Source organism: Struthio camelus, chromosome 11 (genome assembly GCF_040807025.1).
Source record: "Struthio camelus isolate bStrCam1 chromosome 11, bStrCam1.hap1, whole genome shotgun sequence".
NCBI lineage: Eukaryota > Metazoa > Chordata > Aves > Struthioniformes > Struthionidae > Struthio > Struthio camelus.
The window spans coordinates 16917809-16941742 of record NC_090952.1 but is presented as its reverse complement, the minus strand read 5'-3'; the positions used below and the strand labels follow the sequence as shown (position 1 = coordinate 16941742).

The window sequence follows — 23934 nt, the reverse complement described above, 5'->3', positions numbered from 1 at the left end:
TTTGTATGCCAAAGATACAGGGATGGCCCAAAACGGTGTGACTTACCCAACACATACTCAGCTACGCCAGCGAGATGTGTATTTTTTTAAGCAACGTAACTCTATTGGTAGGAGGACACCCGTCCACACGAGCCCTCTACCAGTTACAGATGCAATCCTTTTTCCCCTCTATTCTGACTAATACGCCCACGCTGAGAAACCTTCAATTTAGATAGCGAGGCTCAGCCAAAGGAATTATCTAACCCACATAGACAGCTCAAAGAGTTTCATTCATCGTCGTGAACAGCGAGCAGGTGTCGAAACCTCACACACCAGGGACTGCCGTTCTCAAACCTGCGTGGGACAAAAAACGGTCTTCAGGTTGTGTTAACAACCCCTCAGTTTTTATTAAAACATCGGTTGTCCACTACGTCCAGCCTGGGAAGGGGAAGATACTTAAGGCCACCTTTTTAGAAACCCTCTATGTGTAGAGCGCCCCGTGCGCGGGCCTGGCGGCTGCCGGGGTAGAGGCCGCATCCGCCGTGGGCGGCGACGGGCGCTTCTGCCGCCGCCCCTCCTCAGGGCGCCCTTCCCGCCTTCCTCGACGACGCATGCGCGGGGCGGCGGCGCGTGCGCGCCAACGGCCCCGCGCGGAGCGAGGTGGGGCGCTGCTGAGGCGCTGGGCCGGCAGGAGGCGAGGGGGCGGCGGGGCCGGGGTCCGCTGCGGCGGGGGGTGGGGAGCCGCCCGCGGTGCCGGCGGCGCGCGTCGGCCCTATGGGGCCTTGAGGAAACGGCCCCTCGGCGCGGGAAAGGGTCTCCCCTGGGGCGCGGCGCGGGCGGGAGGATGGAGAGCCAGGCGGCCCTGGGCGCTGGCGGCGGCGGCGAGGAGCCGCTGAGCGCCGGCAGGGCGAGCGCGAAGAGGAGCGGGCGCGCCGCCGAGGAGGAGAGCCGCAACAAGCCCAAGCTGGTGAGGGGGCGGCGGGGCCGGGCGGGGGCAGCGGGAGGGGCCGGGGCCCGAGGCGTCCGGAGCCCCCGAGGCGCTGGGGCGGGGCGGGGCAGGCGGCGCGCGGGGGGCCCGCGGGTGGTAACGGCCCGCGGCGGCTGCGGGCGGCAGCCGGGAGTTCCCGGGCTCCGTCTGGAGGCCGGTTAGAGGGGCGGGGGTTGCTCGGCCGTCCCGGGGGGGAGAGGGGCAGCCGCGGCATCGGCCGCGTCCGGTGGGTGGTGTAACAAGCTTTTGGGGGCGTCAGGCCTGTGGAGTGGGACTTGAGCCCCTGCAGGTTTGTTTTTTTTTTCACTTTATTCCAGTTAGGTGAAGTTAAGAGGTAGCTGTTGTTGAAGAGTGAACTTGACACCTTCTGGAAACTTGTTTCTTTAGGAGAAGATGATACTGGTATTAGAGCAGGCACTAACTCTAGTGTGGTAGAGAGGGCTGCTGTTTAGGTGAGATGATAGATACAGTGACAAGCCTGTCTGCTTGTGGTAGTTAAACTTCCTGGAGTACTTCTTGTAAGACGAAGCAGTTGAGCTAGGTCACACTGTACAGGAAGCTTTACAAGCAGAACTAATTCTCTCTGGGCGACAAGAAAGACAATTATAGCACAAACTGACAGTGTATGCGTCAAATAGAAGTGATGCTTTCTTAGTGTTAAGCACTGGGGTGCTCAATGTTCAAGTTAGTAAGGGTGAGCTTATGGTTTATATATTTATATATTTATTTTACAGTTAGCCTCTAAATTTTATGTTAATGATACTGCGATTGCTGATGACCCAAGTTCATATGTGAAGGGAAGGATAGGCTTAAAAAATGTTGGCTGTGTTAAAAGATGACTTTATCTTCATCAATTGCAATTCTTTAGAGATATGCAGTACTGCCTAATACAATCTCTGTAATTGTTTTTACCCCTGTCCAAATCTAGAAGGTAAAGTGGAAAAGAAAGAGATGATCCTTGCTGCTGAAGCAACTGACAACTTCATTTAGTTATTCATCATTTTACTCGCTCAGCCTTAAAACCACAAGAAGTTAGGAAATGACTAAACTGAATGTTTTTGCACAGTTGCTTGCAACTTGTATATCAAGGTTCTATTTTGTATTTTTTATCATTTAATAACTCTATTTTGGAGGAAAAGTCTTTTTAATAGAAAGGATTCATGATGAGGAGAGCAGATAATTTTGAAAGAAGATTAACAGAAGACAATTTATATCAATTTAGGAAGTTGCAGGCAAGTAAACCTAATTTAGGCCAGCCTAAACTTGTATGTTGTTTTTTGTATCAAATAGATTTTTCACTTAAGGTCTTGTCAGTCAAGTACCTTTTCTCCGCAATATTGGTGGAGGGAACATCTATAATCTCCTGCTTTCAAGCATAACTTCCTAATAGCTAGACAAGCTAAAGCTATCTTCTGACAAGCTACCTTGCTTGACAGGAGCCCGTACTAAAACAGTTGGTAATGCAAATATATTCTTCTTGTTGACCGTTAGTCCATTTTATGGGAAAAGGGGGTGAAAATGGAAGAAATGCTTAAGCAGTCACTTACTTCAAAAAATAACCTGAATAGAATACCTACAATTGCTAAGGCAACATTCGTAATTTTGAACAGATTACGTGCAGTTTGGACTTAGAATGTTAAAATGACCTTTAAAAGGTCACATTAAACATCTTGGATAAAAGACAGAGATCTGCAATGGTTAAAATACATTTGCCCTTGATCTTCTTCGATTAACTATTTTGCTGTTAGGTTTTTCCCTCAAAAGACACCTAAGATATTGGTGAATATTATCTTTTTTACCTACAATGGAATGCCACATTCTGGCAGTCTCATGCACTGTTGTGGTGTTTCACAGCATATTGCTTAGCAAATTGGAGCGATAGTTGGATATATCACCAAGTGAATAGCAGATGTGTATCATATTCATGATCCGAGTAAATCCAGATTATCATCACAGAATCGTTTAGGTTGGAAGGGACCTCTGGAGATCATCTAGTCCAACCTCCCTGTTCAAGCAGGGTCACCTAGAGCATATTGCCCAGGATCACATCCTGACGGGTTTTGAATATCTCCAGTGAAGGAGACTCCACCACCTCTCTGGGCAACCTGTTCCAATGCTCTGTCACCCTCACAGTGAAGAAGTTTTTTCTCAGGTTCAGATGGAACTTCCTGTGGTTCTAAATCATCTGGATTTAGAGCTGCCAAAATGGTTTAGTAAATAGTATTTTAGATAGCTAACAATTTTTTCCTCTTAATTTTTTTAAGATAAGAAATATTTAGATTTTGTTTAGAAAAACAGGACTATTTTCTCATAGTATTACTTTACTATACTTGTGTAAATGTGTTAATTTTAAAGTGTTGCACAGTGCTGTCATTGAACATAAATCAATTTTAGCTACTCGTTGACAAATAAAATATTTATACTAAGTAGTTTTTACTGATTTCAGCTCTAGCTCTTGTGAAGAGTGGTCAAACATTACTCTTTAATAGGCATTTTAACTGACTGAAGGTAGAAAATAATGTTTCAGAAATGGATTTAAAAATGCAATCAAGGTTCTTTGACATCTGTTGCGTGTGACATGATGCAGCGTGGCATGATGCAGCATGACATGTTTATCCTCTTTGGACAGCAGCAGATGTTGGTTTTAGAATTTTTGATTCCTGGAAGAGCAAACTGCTACCAAGAGAAGTTTGTGAATATATCACTTGCAGAACTTCAGCTACTCTGAGATTTCATGTATAAGGTACCTCTTTTAAGATATAGATCTCTGTCTTCAGTGTAGAGAAGCTAAAATGCTTGTAGTATGCTGTGATTTTTAAAAGAATGGAAGAAGAACTCAAAGTTGGTGACACTTACGAATTGACAGGAATTCAAGATTTCCTGTTTGTGACCTCTTTCATGCATAGGAGGAAATATAATGCAGCGTGTACATAATGTGCCCAATATAGTGTGTGTGTGTATATATATATATATATATATATGTGTGTGTGTGTGTGTGTGTATATTTTTGAACACTTTGTGGTACTGACATCCTTAATACATGACAGGGTTTCAGGGTCTTCCCTGGGTGAGGAGGAGAAAGAAGCATAGAGCAGGAAGTAATTCAGAATGGGTGCTAATGTTAATAATCAAATATGTCCTGTGAGATTTAATAGTGTAGGATTGGTCAACTCAGGTATGCAGAGCTGGGATGAAAATGCTGTCAGGTTCTTAAAGATTGTGAGCGGGCTTGCAGAAGGAAGGAGCATTTCAAAACTTTGCTCCAGTTCAGCTGCTTTTCTCTAGTTTTCTTTAATGGAAGGTGTTCACAACTGAATTTACTAGAGTCTTAAACAAACAAAAACCTCTTTAATGACTTCACAGCTCTGTTTCATAGAAGTGGTGTAAACTGTTAAGGCATAACTTAGTAGAAGTGTAACGAGCACCTGTGGGCATAAAGACTTCAGCCAGATTTATTCTGAAAGAGCTATTTGTAGCAGAGCTGAGTGCTTCGTGGGTCTGGGCCGAAGTGACTGCTGCTGCTTTGTTTGTTCTAATGCAGTCAGAATCGCAGGGAGGGGATAAGGCTCACTAAGTTTTTTTGGCAGCAGTGCTTGCTTAAACAGTCACCATGCTGATCTGTGTGCTATACTCACTAAAGTTTTTGTGTGGCAGAGTAACAAAAAGGATAGAGACTGATCCAGTCAAAAAATCCCCCTTATTTTTTTTCTTCTCTTTGTGGATTATTTACTGGATTTAGTACGGCCAGAGTTGTGGCGCACTGGAACTCTTCCTTTTCTATTGGTTTGTCTGAGTTCATCCATTAATACTGTTAAAACACCATTGTGTCTGCTTTTCAGCCCTCTTCTGATGGTAGCTGTTTATCTGGACATGATATGAAAGCAGCACAATGCATGCAAGTTGGTAGATCTGAAAAATATTTGTTAAGGCGACTGTATGATATTGTAATCTATACGTTAATATAAACCATAACCTCCTCTGACTTGTAAAAATTGAGAAATACCTTAGAAATTTAATTCAGGAATGAGTCCCCACATGGAAAACGCTGTTGGATTTGTTACAGCTACAGAAGGTATTCAGTCACCTGGGTGTGGTAGTGTTTGATTTTAAAGGTGTAGTGAATACTGTAAGATCGCCACACCTTCTCTGTTAAAGAAAACAAAATGCCCTTAGGAGTTTGTAGTAAATACAGGCTCTTACTGTGTAAACAGGAAACTTATTTCTGAATTGGTTTCAGAGCCTTTTTGTGGGAGGGAGCAGGGGAAGAGAAAAGAGGAAGTTCAAGGTAATGCGAGTAACAGGTGGCTTCCTTGTAAGGTTTCCTTCCTGATCCTTTCAGTGAGCCAAAGCAGTGGCGACATGAGGTGGTAGTGGAGAAGATCTTGGGCATGCTGAATGTGTAATGCATGTTTGCTGCTGGTAAGTGTTGTCACTGTAGTGTTATCAGGTATGGAAGATCCCACCACCATCACTCATCACTCCTCTGTTTTGACAGGTCGTCCTCTTCCCCTCTCCCCCCACCCCCCCACTTATCATGCTCCCATTCCAGTATATCACCCCCTGGCCAGGTATCACCACTCATGCTAAAGTATCACCCTCTCTGGGCACATGATGTCCCCCTCCCCCCCCCCACTACCACTTATCACACTCCTCCCACCACTTCTTACTGCTATTGTCTGCCAGTTTTAAAATAAATCAGTTAAAATGCAGAGCTGTTCAGTTATAGCATTAGCCAGTAGCCTGAGATTTCAGGCATTTTGCAGAAATGCTGTGCAGGAGTAGAAATTACATACCTGGTTATTTTAGTTGTGTTGATGTGTTTTTTTTTTTTTTTTTTAATCTCCAGTTACTGCAAAAACAAGTTATATTCAAATTGGAGAACACTGAGGAGGAAGAGAAGGAGTAGCAGTGTGGAAATGTAGTATGGGAATAATTTTCTGAACTAAAGCTTGGTCCTTTACAGGTGATACAATTTTAAAATAGCAGAAGCACTTGCAATACAATATTTGATGTTGTTTCTACTAACTGATGTTATATATATATATGTGATATATAAATAATAAATTTGGTACCACTGTAATTATTTCTGTGTGTTTGCATTGCAATACCTGAATATACCCTACTGGGGTTTATGTGACCAGCATGCTATTGCCTCTTACATTACGTTGTTGCTAACGTAACGACGGATTGCGTTTTACGTTAGACAAAGTTGTTTTACTTGTGTCCTGAAGTTTTGTTACTGTTTTTATGGCAATGTTCATCTCTTGACATCTGTTTTTATGATTTGAGTAAACAAAAGTGAACTGTTTTGTTTTTTTACTTCTCATGTAAGTATTTCTGAGAATGCACTATAGATGGTTTTTATGCTATGATCTAGATTAACGTCTAATAACAAAAGTTGTAAGCATCCCTCATTTACACTTTTTTAGCCTTCTTTAGCTGCATTTAGCTTGGTTTCTTTGATATCTTAAATATTCTTACACTTTTTTTTTTTTTAAGAGGAACTGAGATTGACAAGACTGAATTGTCAGCTATGCTCTGTTAAGAGAACTTAACTCTATTAGAAGGTTTTATGTTTCTACTGCAGCCTGTACCTGCTATATTGGCTGATATTGTTGCCTTTAATCAACTGTGCACTAATATTTAAAATCAGAAAATGAGTTACAACATATCCTTTTAAATCATGTATTTTCTGCTCGCAAGGTTAATATATTATATTTTGCAGTGATGTAGTCTTTGAAGGGGGGAAATTGTTACTTTAAGGAAAAAATGGAAAATTAAGATATTCTGTATCTTGAAAAATAGAACTTGAAAGGTAGCAAGAATGAAGAGTTTGATATTCAGTTAAAAGTGTTTGATGAAAACAAAGAAGAAGACCTAATTGAGCTGTCACATCGTCTCAGTGATATTGGAGCTGAAATGGAATATCCTTTATAGAAATGGTGTTCTAATGTACGGATTAATAGTTCTATTAAACTTAAGGTAGCCTTCTCTGAATGCAGCTGACTATCTCAATTACATGTCTTCCTAAGGATTTTCACCACCAGATTTCAGTCCACGTGTTTTTGTTAGAAATTTAGTTAGAAAATTAGTGTCTATATTGATAGATTTCTATCAAATGCAAGTCATTAAGAACTGAATTAGTTTTTCATAAATACCAATTTTTAAACTAAATACTCTGTTGGTTTCTAAGACATGAAGATGTAAAGTTATACTTGAATTTTAAGTCTGAAATAAAATGATAGGTTTGATAACTAATTCAGAAAAATTTTTCAAATGGGTTTGGAAACCATTAAGATGCATGCCTTCTGTAGATGTGAAGAAGCAGTAAATTTCAAGTTACGACTCCAGAACACTTGCTTGATGTTCTCTGAATCTGAAAAAGTAGTAGTTAGTACTGAAGAAACTGAGAAACGTGGGTACCAATGAAGGGGGTATAGAATTCTGGGAATTGTCATCTTTAAGAAATTAAAATGATTAACCCGTGTGCTTTTTGCCAATAGACAGACTTACTTCAAAGTAAAAATGAAAACTGTGTGAAATATGCTTATAGGATTTTGTGATAATGAGTATACAGTGCAATCTTTCTCAGTAGTTATGAAACATGTTTTAATTGTTCAACAGGGAGCAGAGGTTCTGTGGATAATTGTTGCAGCAAAAAGGGTATTTACTAATAAAGGTAGTAGTTCAGAATGTTAAAGGGTTTATATTAATTATGTGAATGCTCATGTAGGGAGCTTTTAAAATTCTTGTGCATTTCCTTGACAATATTTGCACTGATATTAATGAAGTATATAATCTGTTGTATGATATGTTGAAAGATGCATCTTCTGAAAACTACTTCCTGCCAATTCCTCCACGCTTCCTTCTCATCAGGAATGGTTATTATATCCAGTAAGAATCAGCTATCATGGTTGATTTTTTTGGAGTGGGGAGAAGGGGAAGCATAGTATCTTTAACAATATGGAAGTACTACATACAAAGGCTTGTTTTGAAAAATAATACTTTGTTATAAAGGGATGATAACAATGACTGATGTATGAGATGAATAAATTAAGAGTTTAATAAAACTTGAGAATCTTCAATGTTTTTGTAACATGTTTTTTTTTTTTTTTTAATTTGAAAGTTTAGAATATCACTGGTTTGGCTTTCAGGGTTTTCTCCTCTGAGAGCTCTCTGCTATGTGAAATTGAGATGTAGTACCTTGCAGTGATAAGAGCTGATAATTGGGAGCACAGAATCTTGTGATCTTAGAGGTTCCTGATGCTGTAGTACAGAGATGTATATCAAGCAGTTAAATTAAGCTATTGATGTACTCATTCAGTGAGTAATTAAATACTATATTTCATGGAGTTCTCAATTTTTTCAAATGTCCCTTTGAGAAACTGATAATGATATTTTATTAGCCGATGTACAAATAAGGCTTTTAATTGGAATCTTTTACTGGCAATTGTGTAATTCAAATATCAGGAGGTATAGCTGTCCTTTTTTCCCCCTCCTGCTTGCATACATTATTATTCATGTTCTCATTATCTTGTAAAATGTCAGACCTCGGTATTACAAGATATCAGAAGAATGCATTTCACAGAGTATCGCAGCGGAATGGGCTCACATTTTAAATGTAGAGGAAGACTGGATGTGGATCTTACTCGGCTTATGGGTTTGTATTCTACAATCAAATTTACCTTTTTCTTTGCTAAATTATATGTTTTTCTTTGTGTGCTTCTGTGTGAAATTACATTGGCTGTGTAAATTTTCTCAATTTTCTGGAAGTATTCATATAAGTTATGAATATATTGCCAAATCAAGCTCTCCAGCCTTTAAGAAATTACGTAGTTGAGGCTGCTTCTCCAGCTTTATCTTGACTTCTATCTGAATCGTATAATCCTAATAACTGGAAATTGCTTTTTCAAAATTTTCTGAATTTCTAGTCTCTTCCAAATCTCAAAATTTAAGTTAGCATTAATTGTTAATGGATTTATAATTCTTCTGCGTTTAATTCTCAGTATATTTTCTGCAACCAAGTACTTAACCTTGCTTAGTAAGGTCAGCTAATTAGTTGAAGCATTGGGGACTGTGGATTCACATGTTTGGGGAAGAAACGGATGAGTAAGTATCATACTGTCCTGCAAATGAGTTATCTGCATTTAGAAGTGTGGATTTTTTGTTTTGTTTTTGGCTTTTTTGATTGGTAGAGGTGACTGCTTTCTTGAAATACAGTGCCATACCTGGAGTAAATACTTCATATGGGGAAGTAGTTATTGTTTGAAAATATCTTCATTTAGGGAAATGTTTTTGGCAATGTGACAAGGGGAAGAAAGGAAGATTGCTGTACAGGTTGACTTTTGGAAAAAATACAGTTTTCAGAAAGTACCTATCTGCATTCTGTTACTCAATTATGACTTAAAAACCTGACCGCTTGATCTTACTTCAGTTTCCCCTGACCTACTAGTTTTAGGGGTAACTGTTTTCTCTCCCTATGCTAGTTCCTATTTATAATACGCAGTTAATCATGTTTACCTCACTTAAAACGTTTTAAGTTTTGCAGTCCATGAAAAGTCAATAGAAGTGGTTCATAGCACTGTTCAGTGAAGAAATCTGCCCTACAATCTGCCTATATTTTTCCTTTAGAAGCCTACGAAATAATTGTGTTGAAATCAGAAATACTTATTTTTGGATTTCTAATGTTAAAGGGGAGACTTTCTGATTTAAAAACCCTGAAGGAGCTATGACTTCATTCTAGCGTTAAACTCTACTTTTTTGTCTTTTATTTAGTAGTAAGCTCATGTAAAAGAGAAGGGCAAAGATCATCACGTGCAAATTCTAATTTGTTAGAGAGTGAACAGAACAAGTCTATGAGGATTTGTCTTCAACTTTCCTGGGCACGTGTTCTCACTACTTTTTTATATTTACTGATTTAGATGAGCAAAACAAAATAATTCACCAACTGTTTGGTCAGATCAGCTTATTAATTCATTGTGGTTGCCTAATTATTAATCAGGATGATGACGGGAATGCATAATTTGAGAGAGAGTAGTACTACAATTTTTGATAGTTACTTACGCTATAGATTGTGCATACTGTGAAATCGCACTTCTGTAGTATACTAGAGACCAGACTGTTCAAAAAAAATTTTTTAAAACAGTATTTAATTTCAAACTAACTGAATATTATAGTTAAGCAGAGAAAGTGGTTGTGGTTGCAAGTCCTTTGTGATTTAAATTTACTGTTTTTTTGTCTATGGCTTTTGTATCATGGGATCTTAGCATAACTGAAGTTGGAAGGAACCTCAGCGGTGTGGTACGTTTTACACGACTTTTTTGTGGTAACTATGTAACTTTAGATTCGTTTGTGGAGAAAGCTAAAGTAGAGGAAAGTGAGGGGAGGGAAAAAAAGGCACCAGAATTTTCCAAAAAAGTAAGTCCTATATCATTAATGTTCTAAGGTAGGGGATAGAAACCTGGCAAGAACATTATAGATTTATTTTCTGGTAGAAGCTGAGAGAGAGCTGGGAAGTGGTGAAAGACAGGATGTTCTTCAACAGTTCTTCAACAGTTAATAGCTCTGTGTTTTAATCCTGCGTGAGGCTCAGATTTAAGCTTACTCGGAATTTGAAAGCTGATGAGTAATGCTGTAAATATCCTGAGCTGTCGTATTCCTCTGTTGTTGAGGATGAGGAAAAATTACACTTGCTGCTATTCTGTATTCTCCTAAAATATTTTATATTTAGTTAAATATCTAAAGTATGAAAGGACCAAGGGGAAGAAGGTTCACAACTTTTCATCTAGCTCTAGTTCAGAACTCAAAGGAACTTATCTAAAAGCAGAGTTGTTAGGTGTTTGAAAAATCATGGACTCCTTAGACGCAGAGAGAGAAACTAACAAAAAATAGTGATTTATTTCCTTATAATGTGCCCATGATAAATTACTCTCCCTCATTTAAAAAAAAAAATCTATTTCCTTATTATTCATATGTTTAGGAATCTTGCAGTGCATTTTTGGACATGTTTTGCTAACAGTTTTTTCCTTCTGCGCTAGTGTTTTATATTAGGAACTTGATAACTGAGTTTTATTTTAGTCATGGGAAGTTTTAATTCATTTCTAGAAAGAGATTAGACCTTTAAAATTATTTCTTTAGAAAGAAATCAAGTTTAATTTTTTTTTTTGCAAAATTTTTTGGGGGGGGGTATTTCTGGGGAGTATTTCTGAAGTAATTGATACTTGGCTTTCTGCTTCATCAGTGTCGATGTTTTGTGCTTAAAGTATCTGGATACAACTTGCTTCCTCAGGATACTCATAAATTTCATCTCAATTCATCATATCCTATGTAAGAATGTGAAATGCTGAATGCACTTGCTATATTAGCTGCAGTATTACTGAAGTTCATAAACCATTGGAGCTGTGAACAAAAAGCATTTGAAGTTTTGATGTTCACTGGGTTGGTCTAAGAAGCCTTTTCCAGGCCAAATGCACTACATATTCTTATACTGATTACAAATCTCAAACGAAAGGTTGAATGAAGTCATTAGCTTTTCTCTCTTTAATGTTAAATGTGATTCCGTTTTAATAGGAGTTTTTGGTGTCCAAGCTTTATAGAAAGCAAAGTGTTGTGATGTTTCCCTGGCAGAGCTCTTTACCATAATGTGATTTACTAGTGGCAATCAACACATGTTCTTCGCAGTGATAATTCCTTAGGCTATAAAAAGTTTGTATCTAGCGTAATTTTTTCTCCAAATAATTGTTCATATCCTAATGTTACTTCTGTATGTTTTGCATGAGACTTATTTCCACCTTTGCAATTCACATACAAAGCCTTCTGAAAAAACTGTGTATGTATAATATACACACCGTTCAGACTATGCATGCAAATAAAGGCTGGTAACATCCATTTTTTTTGAACTCTGGATCTAGGTGTGTAGCTTTCACCAAAAGCTTTCACCCGTGAGACTGTAGAAAATCAGTGTAACAAAACTCAGTGAGGATCACTGTTCCTTTGGAGTCCTCAGATGCTACTGCTGCACTTGGGGACTCTGCTCCCATTGTAATCTAGACCCTGGTGGCTTCTGCTTGGTATGTGTGATCAGAGGGACCTTGTAGCCTGTGTCCACAGGGGCGGGAGCAAGCTTTCAATCCCAGTTTTTGACTCTATTTTCCTCTCCCACGAGGATAGCTGTCAGTAGTTACACAAGATGGAGGAGTGGGGAGATGATGACATGGGTAACGCAGAACAAGAGTGTGGCAGTTTCTCACCTCATGGGTGGCTGCAGGTGCTCCTGAGTCTATTCATAACTCTGTCACCAGCAGAGAGCTGCCAAGATGCTCTTCGCTTGGCTTGTCTTTAATTAAGACACAAAGTTTTTGCCCCTCTTGAAGTGAGGATTCTGCAGCTTCTTCCCTCTCCAAATCTGTGCTGGCCAGACACAGGCAGTCGGAGTTCCTGTGCTGTCATAAGCACCTTCTCCATCTGAGCAACTGGGGGTTCCTGCTTGGTGAACCCCGGCCCATGCAGAGACCCAGGTCCCTGGTGCTGACCCGAGTCCTGGGTGTGCTGCAGGCTGCAGCTTTGGTGCTGAAGGCTGTTCTGTTATAGTAAGGAATATTCATTGGGGGTTAGCGTGAATGAACTGTGGACCGTCTAGATTGAAAGCTGTCTGGATTTGCTTATCCAAGGCACTCTTCTTTTCCTTCCAATAATTTCTTCCCTAAAGTTTACTAATGCATGTAACTGCATGTACCTGAATCAAAAAGACAGCAGTATTTTGTATGTTTGCATAAGGCTTCATAGATGTGAAGGTCAGAGGGGAATGCATGCAGTAACCTTTGAGCTGTGCCACTGCTGTAGAAAGCACGTGTTCAAACTGCATTTCTCCTTTTTTGGATTTTTGTCTGCCTGTTGACAGCTAATCTTAGAAATAAATAGGGCATGCCAAGCTGCAGTGAAAATAGAGAGCTGATGTAAGGGGAAACTTGGAGCCTTCTCTGGTGAGAAAACAACTAGGTATTTTGGGGGAAAATGCCCTGTAGGAGCAGTATCATCAGATGAGAAGAGTCTTTCCTGTGGTAAGAAGTTGCAAGTAGTGCGGATACACTAGTGTGGAGTATTGCAGCCTTGTTATTCCCTCTTCTTATTCCGGGCTGCTCATCCTAGCCTACTCCGAATAGTTTTGAATGCCATATGAATTGATACATTTAATTAGCTGCCATTTCTCATTTTTGCTTTATTGGTTCGGTGAGCAAATTAAAAGTGAGTATGTTAGGGAGAAATGGTTCTCTGGGTTGGCTGCAAACACATGTTTTTTCCTCCAGAGGAGGACCAGCCTGCAGCATTGGAGATGCCCAGTGCGGAGGACTGTAGGGAAGGAGGAGCTGGAGAAGAGCCTGGCTTGTCTGGGGGGTGGGGGATTGGGCCAAGTGCTCCTCCTGGAGGCAAGGGACACAGGGGCCGCTAGCAGCCCTGCCCTCTGCTGGGGGACCAACTCCTGCAGACCTTTGACCTGGTTTTCATGGGGGGGAAAGGCACCATGTCCCAGACAGGGAAGGAGATGCTGTGAGGAGAGGGTGCCCTGGGTGCAGGCACAGAGGGGTTTTGCAGCCCCACGTGATGCCATGTGTCAGGATCACGCAGCGGGGCAAAATTTGGGGTGCTGGCAGGCCTGTCATGACCTTTGGGATGGGTGTCTGGCACATGTTCCCTCTTCCAAGAGCATCCTGGGAGCCTGAGGGAGGCTTGCAGGCGATGGAGTGGAAGGGGTGAGACCCCACTTGGGTTGATGTGGGGCTAAGCTCCTCCTTGTAGGGATGCTCTGAGCTCAGCCGTCTCCCAGCCCGGCAGCATCCTTTGATGGAGTCAGGCTGATGTGGCTGATGCAGGTGGGAAGCCCCAGCAGTGGCAGGGAGATGTCCCCCGTCCCAAACGGATCCAGCTGATCCCTGCCTGCGGAGCCCGAAGAGCTCCGTGTTGGCGCAGGGGCTCAGTATAGTGTAATATCCTCTGGAGCTGATATGATCTGGTGAGGCTGCTGCCATCTGTATGGTCTGCATGCTTTCTCCTGTGAGCAGGCTCCTTCTTCAGAGGTTTTAAGCCTCCCTCTGCCACCTCTGATCTGGGCTGCTCTTGGAGCTGTGGCTCAGCTATATGGAGTACAGATCTGGCTTGATCCAGTCATTGCTGTCTTCTTAATCTACCTCTGTAGTGGTATCAGTGACAGGCTGAGATTAAACCAGGGTTGGCTTTGTGCTTTCCGGCTATCTCTTTGTGTGCCAAGGCTTTTGATGCGTGGTGGTGGCTGTTTGCAGAAGGGCTTTCAGAAGTCATGGCAGCCTGTGGCTGGTGCGTTAGTCCATGCCCTGACCCACAAACATCGCTTTGCAAGAGGGAGAAGTACCAGCCGTTTGCCCTGCTTTTGCCCCTGCCAAAGCCGGGGGGCGGCTGAGCTATTGGAAGGGCTGCAGCTCCCTGCTTCCCATCCACCTGAGTCAGGCCAGGGCCAAGACAGACTCACTGAGCCAGTGTAACCTATCCACAAAAAGCTGAAGACGCCCTGTGGGTCAACCAAGAATTTATTTTTAGTCTGATTAAAACTTTTAACAGCATAACCAAAATGCAATGAGTATTTTGTTATCGTTAGTCCAGTTAAAATGACGCTAACAATGGTAGTGTCAATTCTGTAGCGAATACCTGACAAGTCTCACCAATAGCACTGCAGTTAAAAGTTGCTATGCAAGTACAACCTGGAATTATTAGCCCTGTTTCTGTGCTATGCTCCTCTCCCTGGGCACCCTCAGGCAGACAGTTTCAGTGGGGGGCAGTGAGCCATCAGCATCTTCAGGTCTTTGGCAGGAGTAATGTGATGTTCACAGTGGGGGCTTGCTTTCTTTTCCTCTCTAGAGTCCACTTGGGGCTATTTTTATGTACTTTCTAACAGGCATTACACTCAGCTCTTTCTTCACTGGTCTGCAAGTTGACATCACACCCGACTTTATCTAGTGCCTTGCACATATGGCAAATACCAGTTCTTTTATCCTTTCTGTTACGCTTGAAGAAATTTTGTCCATCTCCCAAGTTTGCATTGCTATTGGTGAGATGCGGGTAGCCTTGGGGTCTTTGGTATTCGCTGTGCCCAGCTCTTCAAGATACCTGCTACTACCATCATCGCACCTCAGGGCTATAAGGCTGCAGCTTTATTCTGGGGCCTTAGGTAGTTCAATCTACTCATGTTAATCGTAAGTATATCACAACTATTAACAATAGGTGTTATGTGGCACAGCTAGTCTCCAATCCCCTCCTGCCCTGGGGTCCCTTTTCCCTCCTTCATGGCCTCTGCTCCCACCTGACAGCTGTCCCAAGCGAGTGTCCCTGTAGCATCCCCAGCTGGCCTCCCGTGTGGCTGTGTCGCTACCAGGGCTGTCCAAGGAGGAGGCAGCAGGCTGCAGTGACACAGGCAGCCTGCCCTCCTCCCGCTGAGGCCAAGGGCAATCAGATGCTGGTGGCAAATACAAGCTGATACAACCTCTGCTCGTGCTGGTTAGCCTGGCTTTTCAGTCCCTGGGTTGACTCTATGTCCCGGGCTTACCCTCGCCTCCGAAAGCTGTCCATTGCCGGAAGGCTTGCATGCGTGGCAATGGCAAGGGAGGGCAGGTTGCTGTGTAATATAAACATGGTGTGAAGGTTTTCCTGGCCACCTCCTTGTACAGACCCTGCTCCACAGGGCCCAGCTGGGTAGTGCTGGGTGTTGGCTCCAGCTAGGATATTTGAATGGCCACCCCTGCCGAGAGCAAGCAGCTCCCGTGCTGGCTGGGGACGCTGAGAGACAGTGACTGGCTTGGGGAGGACAACAGCTTGGCAAGACCTTCCTTGATGCCGTGGCTGGAGGAGAGGATTTCCTGGCTGCAGTCCTCTTGCTAGGTAGTGTCCCGCTTCCAACAGAGGGCTGACTGCTGATCCAGGGGTGTGGGCTCTGTCTTGCAGCGCATGACTGTCTTGCAGCGCACCTTGCTGCTTGCTATGTTGGCTGGGCAAACCCGTGGGGTGGAAATCAGCTGGGGCACCAGAGGGAGATGACCCGAGTTTGGCTGGCGGGGGACTTCTTGTCCAGGCTTTGCCGCTGGACACGATGCGAGGACTGGCACAGTGTGTCTTTTCTGGCCCAAACCGAAACTCACAGGAAGCTGTTATGAGCATCTTGCCCAGTGGGAACAGACTCTGGGTCAGGCTGAAAGTGCAAATGCTAGCTAAAGCAGGGTGGAAGAATAATACAACCCCAGCCAGTTTCTGACTTGTGTTCCACCAAGCCCAGCTGAATATCTTTCTGCAGTTTTAGTTGAGGACAGGTTTCTTCATGTCCTACCCTAAATTGTTGCGCAGCTGTGTCTTTTTAACTGGCTGGTGGTCTCTAGCCCACAGTTCATTTGTTGTTTCCTGCAGTGGGTTTCTCTTTCCTGCTTCAGGAGCTTCAGCTAAGTTTGTTTAGTTAGTGCATGGAAAGGCTTTTGTGATTGTCACATGAAAGGGAAGTGTAAATGATTATTTTTAGTAGTGCTAATTCAAGCTGCTCTTAGAACTAATCCCCTGTGATGCTCGGACGTGCAGCATGTTTTGGCCTGGGTCACTTTAATTGCGGTCCCTGCTCCGGTGGGGAACCACAGCAGAAATGCCATCCTTCAGAGGGAGCAGAGTAAATCCTTTGCAAAGTTTCTTTGCAGTTTTTAGGGATGGAAGAAGACTCCCTGCACAAAGTGCTGTAGACAGGCTGTCCCCTGTGCTCTGCGGTCTGCCAATGAAGCAGAGACTTTCCCTCCTGGAGAAGAGGCTTCAAGAATCCTGCCATTTCCTGATAATTACTCCCTTTCTCCTTTCCTGGGACACAGTCTTATCCATATATGTCCGCTCATGATCCCTGTGAATCTCATCATGGTCTGGATCATCCTAAATTTAGGGCTATTCTATCCTGCTACCAGAGTAATGTCCAACTTGTGATTTCCTATTGTGGCCAGCAATAGTAGCATCTCTCTGGGGGTAAGTTTCATTTTAGGACTTCTTCGTGATGTTTTGACTGATGCTGGTGTTCTCTGGTTTCCAGTAGTGCGGTGGCCTTGAAGGGAAAACTCCATTAGGAAAATAAAAAAACATGGACAGCAAAACCTTGAATGTAGCTGGGAGGCGAAATGTGGTCTGACAGTTTCTTTGGCTTGTCAAAGTTTCTGAGTGATAGGTGCCAGTGGGCTGCTGCCTTTAAAAATGACTTTTTGTGAAAGACAAATTGAGGGAAAATGTCTCTTTGGCAGGGGAGAAGAAACAGTCGTTTATGGAAATCTTTCTACTGCAAAGTAATGGCAAAGGTTCCTTGTAAGTTGCCCTTGGCTTGATTGCTTTCTGTCAAACATGAAGAGCATGGCTTTTTGTGAGAACTCAGACTTAGGAACCTGTTTGCACAAAGTAGTTGGCTTTCATTCCCTTTCCTGTCTTAAATCTTTCTTTTTATCTTAAGATTTTGGCTGTAAAATCTTAGGTGAATTTGGTGCTCTGAATTTAGGAGAGCAAGTCCTGTGTGGAATTTGGAAATTTGATCATCCCGGTTTTGAACCTGAACTTTAAAACCCAGAAGTGGGCCCTTCCTAGGACTCCAGGTAGTGTTGCGAGTTGAAAACCTTCTTCCAGACAAGCGCGGTCTTACTGTCCAAGTGGGCTCGTGGCTGCTCCCACCCTCCCTTCGGCCCTGGTGCTCTGTTGTTGGCTGTTTCTGGCTCTGATGCTGCTTTGGAGCAGGCTTCTGCTTTCAGACTGGCGTGACATGGGAGGTGAGGATCTTGTCGTTTCGGGGCTATGCTTTGTGTTATTTCTACATGGTGCATCATGTCTTGCATAAATGAAAACATGGAGGATCTGATGAGAGAAGAATTGCATAGGGTTTTGGACCAGGAGGATGGCAAGGTTTTGCTGCTGGTAGTCCTCTACCAGGACTCAGGAGCCAAACAACATCACAGCAATGCGCGCGGTGCGCGTTGAACTGCCAAAGTTTATCCCTCCCTCCAAAAAGGGTTATTCTGTAACTCTGTAAGGGTTATTCTGCCTCTGTTGCATGGTGTTACACTAAGTGCCACCATGCTCTCCAGCCACAAGGTGGTCTTGCAGCCTCCTGACTTCATATCCCTGTGTGCCAAATGGAACAAGATTCAGAGAGCAAGGCCTGGGGTGTGAGTCAAGGAGAATAACATGAGCTTGAGCGCCCCAGGCTAACCTGAGCATGTCTGAAGGCCCTTCTGGAACAAGTCTCGCTACCTGGTGGCCTGGCTTTGTTACCACATAGTATCCCATCCCCGTGGCACTTGACTGCCTACTTAAACCCATGACCTTCCTTCCCTAGTCTCTTTTTGGAGTGGAATTGGCTTTGTGCTGCAGGATCTTCAAAGAGTCAATGAATCATATTGATGTTGTTAATGTTCTCTGTAAATTCAGGGAAATTAGCGGATGAATGTTTGATGATGCTAATTAAGGCTGAATTACTGTCTCACTCCTCCTTTCTTTCCTGCTGTTCTGTCTGGAGTGTAGGTGAGCGTTTGGTTCTCTGATGTGTCCTGTCCCAAAGCCCTGATCTTCTGGTGGTCATGAACCAGCCATGGCCTGTGGCTGGAGCACAGCAGCATTTAAACCAAGTAAGACAGCTCAAGAAGTCCCTGAAAAAACAAGTTGCTGGAGGCTGGGAGCATGTTCTGGGGGAGTTTCACTGTCTCCCTGCTCTGTTCCTATTCTCCTCCCTCCGTATCCACTACTGGCCACAGCTGAAAGAAGGATTGTGGCTATGAGAGCCTTTATTTAAGCTGAGACTGGTGCCCTTGTGCTGTGGGGGGTGGCGCAGCAGAGCTGATTCCTTGGTCGTTGTAGAGCAAAGTGGTTTTCTCTTGGGGCCTGTTACAAAGCCACGGACTTTTCAGGGTCCTTGTTCTGCGCTGTTCAGACTTATGGATGTTTTGGCCTTTGGCTGCCATGGCAGATAGTTCATAAAGTTGCTGACATGTTTGGGGAATCCTAGAAAGACTTCCCGGCCACGGTGAAGCTGTCCTTATGTAATGAAGTTGAGCTGGAGGTTACCTGTGACAACTGTGGTATTTAACGTGGTATGAACTTGGGAGGCTGGAGAGGGCTGTTGGGACAGTTTCACTGAGGAGGAGATATGTCTGAGAAAGGGCAAATGATATCCCATGACTACAGAGCTGTTCCACTCCAGCACTCTGCAACGTTGGAGGTAGCGAGTTTAGAGCAGGAGAGGGGGGGATAACAAGCTGCTTTCCTCCAGATAAGGTAGGAGGAGGAGGAGGAGGAGAGGTTGCACTTGTGCATAGCAGGATCTGGCTTCTCTGCTCCTGCTCTACTGCTGGAGATGGGGAAAGGGGGTATGAGATGGGGATCTGATGAGTGCCCAGCTGCCTGTTGAAGGCTGGAGATAGTGCAACCCCACAGAGCTGAAGGGAAAGAGGATACACTGAAGTGGGAGGAGGTTGAATTACAAGCAGTTTAATACCCTTCTTCATTCCAAGAAGGAATAATACCCTTCTTCATTCCTAACCCTCCAGGTTAGGGATGTCAGCTGAGACTTCTCAGCCTCCAGGGTCATACCAGGTGCTGTATGGTGACTCTGCCCATGCAGACACTGAAGAAGATTGGGAATACCTGGTGATGTGTATCCTGCTGCAGTCTGGGTGGAGCATCCCTCTGGGATAGCAGTGGAGTCCAGTTACCATTACCTGTCCAGGCCTTAGTTTCTCTGCCCAGGAGAATGGCAGAGAGCACCAAGCAGGGCTGTGGTGAGACTCTTGCATGGGAAGCACAAGTTTGCACTGTCAAAGGCCGTCAGCTTGCAAACAGCATGGGAGGAACTGAACCATTGGTTTTGAAACCTTGGACGGCAATCTTACGGTAGGGTACCTGAGGCCAGAGTGTAAGCCTTCTTTGTGACTTATCCCTATCTCCTGACCCTCCCAGGAACCCAACAGGCTCCTTAAGCAAGAGTCTTAATGTACCTTTGCAGCCCTGCTGTTGTAGTTCTTTTTCTGTGTGATAGTAATTTCTAGCTGAAGTGCCGGAAGTACAAAATGGGGGCACTTTACTAGAAGCATGATTCTTCAATCTCTGTTTGCTGCTGGTGGTTATTTCCGTATCTCATTCTTGGCTGTGGCAGATGGCCAAGAAATGGTCTTTGTATCAGTATCTCACCATTGTTGACCCAAGGAGGACAGTTTGGTAGTTCAGAGAAGTGGAGATAGCAGTGTTTGTGTCCTTGAGCTGCTCTGGGCCAGGAGCTAAACCAAGGTTTAGCTCCAGGATCTCTACCTCACAAGTGCCTTGTGACTCAGGGACATGTCTGTGATGGTGTCCTGGTATGCTGGTCTTCTAGATACCGTTCTGCAGGAAAACTTTCAGTGTGACACGAGTTTTTCCAGAGATCAGCACCGTGATATGTATCTGGTTCCGCTCCTGAGGGAGCCAGGGTGGGTGTCAGGTTTGGTGGTGTCCTTGGTAAGATTCTGTGGAGTCACGCGTTCCCACTTTTCTTTGGCTTTTTTGTCACTGCCTATAGGAGCAGTTATCTTGCACTGCTCATTGGGCCAGGATTTGGGGATTTTTTGTGTATGCTCTAGGGTGAGGGCAGGCCTCCATCTTACTAAGAAAGAGAACTGGCTATTCTGCTGGGCTGGCTTTCCAGATGAGGGCACACTCGTAAGCATATCTACTGGCATAGATATGGCTGGAGAAGCAGCAGGGCCCTTTATAGAGTTATGTGCCATCCTTAAGAAAGCTGTGATAGAAACTGGTGGTTGACGCTTGTTGGGAATCCAGACGGAATGGCGTATCTTCTGTCTGGGATCTGGGTTTCCAAACTCTCACTGTCCATTATACTGAGATTTCTTTTTCTATTGATAATTTTGTTCCTTTGTTAGTGCTGCGAGTCCAGTTATTTCGCATAGAATAAGCCAGTGCCTGATTGCTAACTGTTACAATTGACGTACATCTCGATGTCACTCTAAATACGCTATATGCACGTATCCAGACATGTGTTTAAGTGGTGGCCAGTGATGGGGAATCCAGGGTGCTCAGTCCCACGGAAGAAGCGTGAAAGTATGGACCAGGCCCTTCAGAGAGGTTTGCAGCCCTGACAGGCCCTGGGCAGAGATGGCCAGGCAATTTGTGGATTCATCTCAGGCACTCTGAAAAGTTGCTGTCTGCTGAGCAAGGAGGGACTTTTTCCACCTATGGTGAGACATTGAAAATCCTTCCCCTTGTTCTTCTTGCCTCAGCATGGTCCACATTAATGATAATGAGTTAACAAGCCTGGGTGAGTGATAGAGCTTTGTTCTTGGCCTTCTTTTTTCCCACTTTTCTCACTTTTAAAGATATGAAAGGCAGAAATAAAATAAAAGCACCTCTAAGGATGCATCTCCATCCTCCCCTTTTTCTCAGACTTTCTTATATTCTTTCATCTATCTTTTCCTTTCCCTGCTCGCTATTTGCCCTGCTAAGCCCTGATGCAGCCAACTCGGAGAGCTGACACTGCTGCGAAAGAAGCCCTTATCTCCAAGGGTATGGCTTGCGTTTTGAATTCAAACACGGCATTAGGATCAAGGCTCTGACTAATCTCCTCTGATAAGATATGCTGTGGCAGGAGTCGCAGGGCAGAGGGTCCCACATTGCAGCTCGGGCCGTGGATCCGTGCTTTATATTTATCCCCTTCCCAGGTACAGCCAAAGGGGATGCAATGGCATGTCTCTGCTCCAGCCCTGCCGAGGGGATTTTCTTCTGGGCAGAAAGCAGCTTAGTCTGCCAGACTGCTCAGCTCTCTGCGAAGAAACTGTTCAGGCACCGCAGGCTACCAAATGGTTAACTGCTTTGTGTCCCTCCTCACTGGGGAAGAGGAAAAGTGAAAAAGGAGGCAGACAAGAGATCCGCATTGTAAAACAGGACAGGTGTGCAGCAGTAAATTGAGTGACAGGCAGAAATAAACACAAAAGAATTAGATGGATAGACAGGAATGAGGGATCGATAAGCTGAGACTAAAGATAGAAAGAGAGATGCCGTGAGTACTGTTGACAGAGAAATAGATGTTGCAGCCAGAGAGCTCCCCGAATCAGAGAAACATGGAGTGAGAGGTTTGAGGCTTAGCAAAGGGTCATTTTGAGTGCGTTCCAGTGCTGGGCCAGGATTATCACACACAACACGCCTCTAATGCTTCCTTTTTCCCCTCGTTTTAAGCCCCCTGACTGGTAGGACAGGAGCAGCTCCGCTGGCCCCACTCTCAGCTGCTGGATTCAGACCTCCATATCAGAGTTAGCCGATCGCCTCTTTGGAAATAATCCTTTTGCATGCCCCAGCTTAACGTGGCTTTACCTCATCCTGCCGAGCTGGAGCTTCTCTCCACCTCTTTACGACCAGCCTGGGATGGCAAGCAGTAGAGAGGCACTGGTGCTGCTCTGGGAGCATGCGAGTCCCTGGGAGAAGGGATTGGGAAGCAGGGGACTGAATTCATCCCTCACACCAGGAAGTGATTGCAGAGGTGCTTAGACGAGAAGATGCAGGGAGGAGGCTGCAAGTCCTGCTCTGCCAAGGCTTAGGAAGTCGAGGGAAGCCTCCACCTCCCTCAGACTGTCGGAGGCTTCGGCATCCTCCCAATGTGTTTCGGTTGTCTCTTGGTTGCTTTCTCTGGAGCTCTGCGCCCCTGCTGGCTTCTCTGCAAGCCTCCCACACTGTCACCATGCAGCAGGACTGAAAGGCAAGGAGCGCTCGGAGGCTTTTCTGCTTCAGCTCTGAGCGTGGCCTGCAGAGAGAGAGAGGGACAGACACGAAGCAAGTGCCTGAGGTGACTGATTTACTGAGCATGGCTCAGCCTTTCTCCTGAGGGAATGTGTCTCTCTTTGGTGATAAGAGTTGACAGGCATCCTTGTCCTCGCTTCCCTCGGGGCTGGGGAGCTCTGACAGGTGAGTGAGCTGGTCCTGTCTGGGAGCTGCTCCCTCCCTCGCTGCCTCTAATCTACCCCAGCATTGCTTTCCCAGGGGAGGGAACCGTGCTCAGAGTGCTTTGTTCAACAGGCTCACGGTGATCAGCGCGCTGGAGCCATTTATCAGTCCTGATGCATATTTAATGCCGAAATGGTGAGCAGAAGTGGAGCAGTGTCTGCAGACGGGCAAGCCGGGGAACTTTGCCATGGCTGTTAACAATACTGCATTAATTATGATAGAATAAATTATTCACAGGACTAATAACAAAGACTTGTTTTTAATGGTTATGAAAAACCCAGCTTGATCTTGGAAGGGGGGTGAGAGAGTAACACCAGGCTCTGCTGTCTAAAGCAAACAGCAGCAAAGTGTGTGGGATCTGCTGGGGCTGCTGCGCTGGGCTGGCGACATTTGGGGGATCTTGCCCCCTTGCAAGCTGTTGCATAACTGCAGGGCAATGTGGCTCTCCCCAACAACTGCCAGCAGTGAGAAAAACCCCAGAAGGACAAAGGCAGGCAGGTCCCCTGGACCTGATCACTTGTCTTCTCACCTCTCTAGCTGGGGAGTGGGATGGTAGTCGGGCTGCTCCCCAGTGTGTTCCCGGCTCCCAGCAAAACCTGCTCAGGCCCTGTGCTGAGCGTCTCCCGCTTGATGCCTCCCTAACCTCCCCTCTTCCCCTCTGCCTCCCTCTTTCTCCCACTTAATGTGAAAGAGTATCTCATTTTGCCTCTCTGTTTAATTTTGTCAGGCACCCTCATCTTTCCGAGTGCCAGCGCTCGCAGCCGGAGGCGTGTGGGGCCCTGCTGAGCTCCGAGAGGAGCATCAGACGTAGCATCAAACTCTGTGCCAGCTTGGCCCTGCTGCCCGGAGGCATGGCGGTTTCAGCTGTAGGGCAGCACTCAAAGTCTTCGTGGAGGATGGAGGCTTGCTTCCGACAGGACGAGGTGGGCACATCCAGCATCTCATCCGTCCTCCCTTTAGGC

At 44.6% G+C, this 23934-nt stretch overlaps 1 long non-coding RNA gene across 9 annotated transcripts in view; it reads left to right on the top strand.

The window, feature by feature from the left end:
• The first annotated feature begins 696 nt into the window (after window positions 1-696).
• Window positions 697-23934, top strand: part of LOC104140919 (uncharacterized) — a 36198-nt gene continuing 12960 nt past the window's right edge. Inside the window, exons 1-5 of one of the 9 annotated variants that reach the window (XR_011143454.1) lie at window positions 697-946; window positions 5307-5386; window positions 5814-7861; window positions 8516-8627; window positions 23700-23895. This is a non-coding gene — a long non-coding RNA (uncharacterized lncRNA). The other 8 variants (XR_011143455.1, XR_011143458.1, XR_011143457.1 and 5 more) reach the window with 8 other exon arrangements.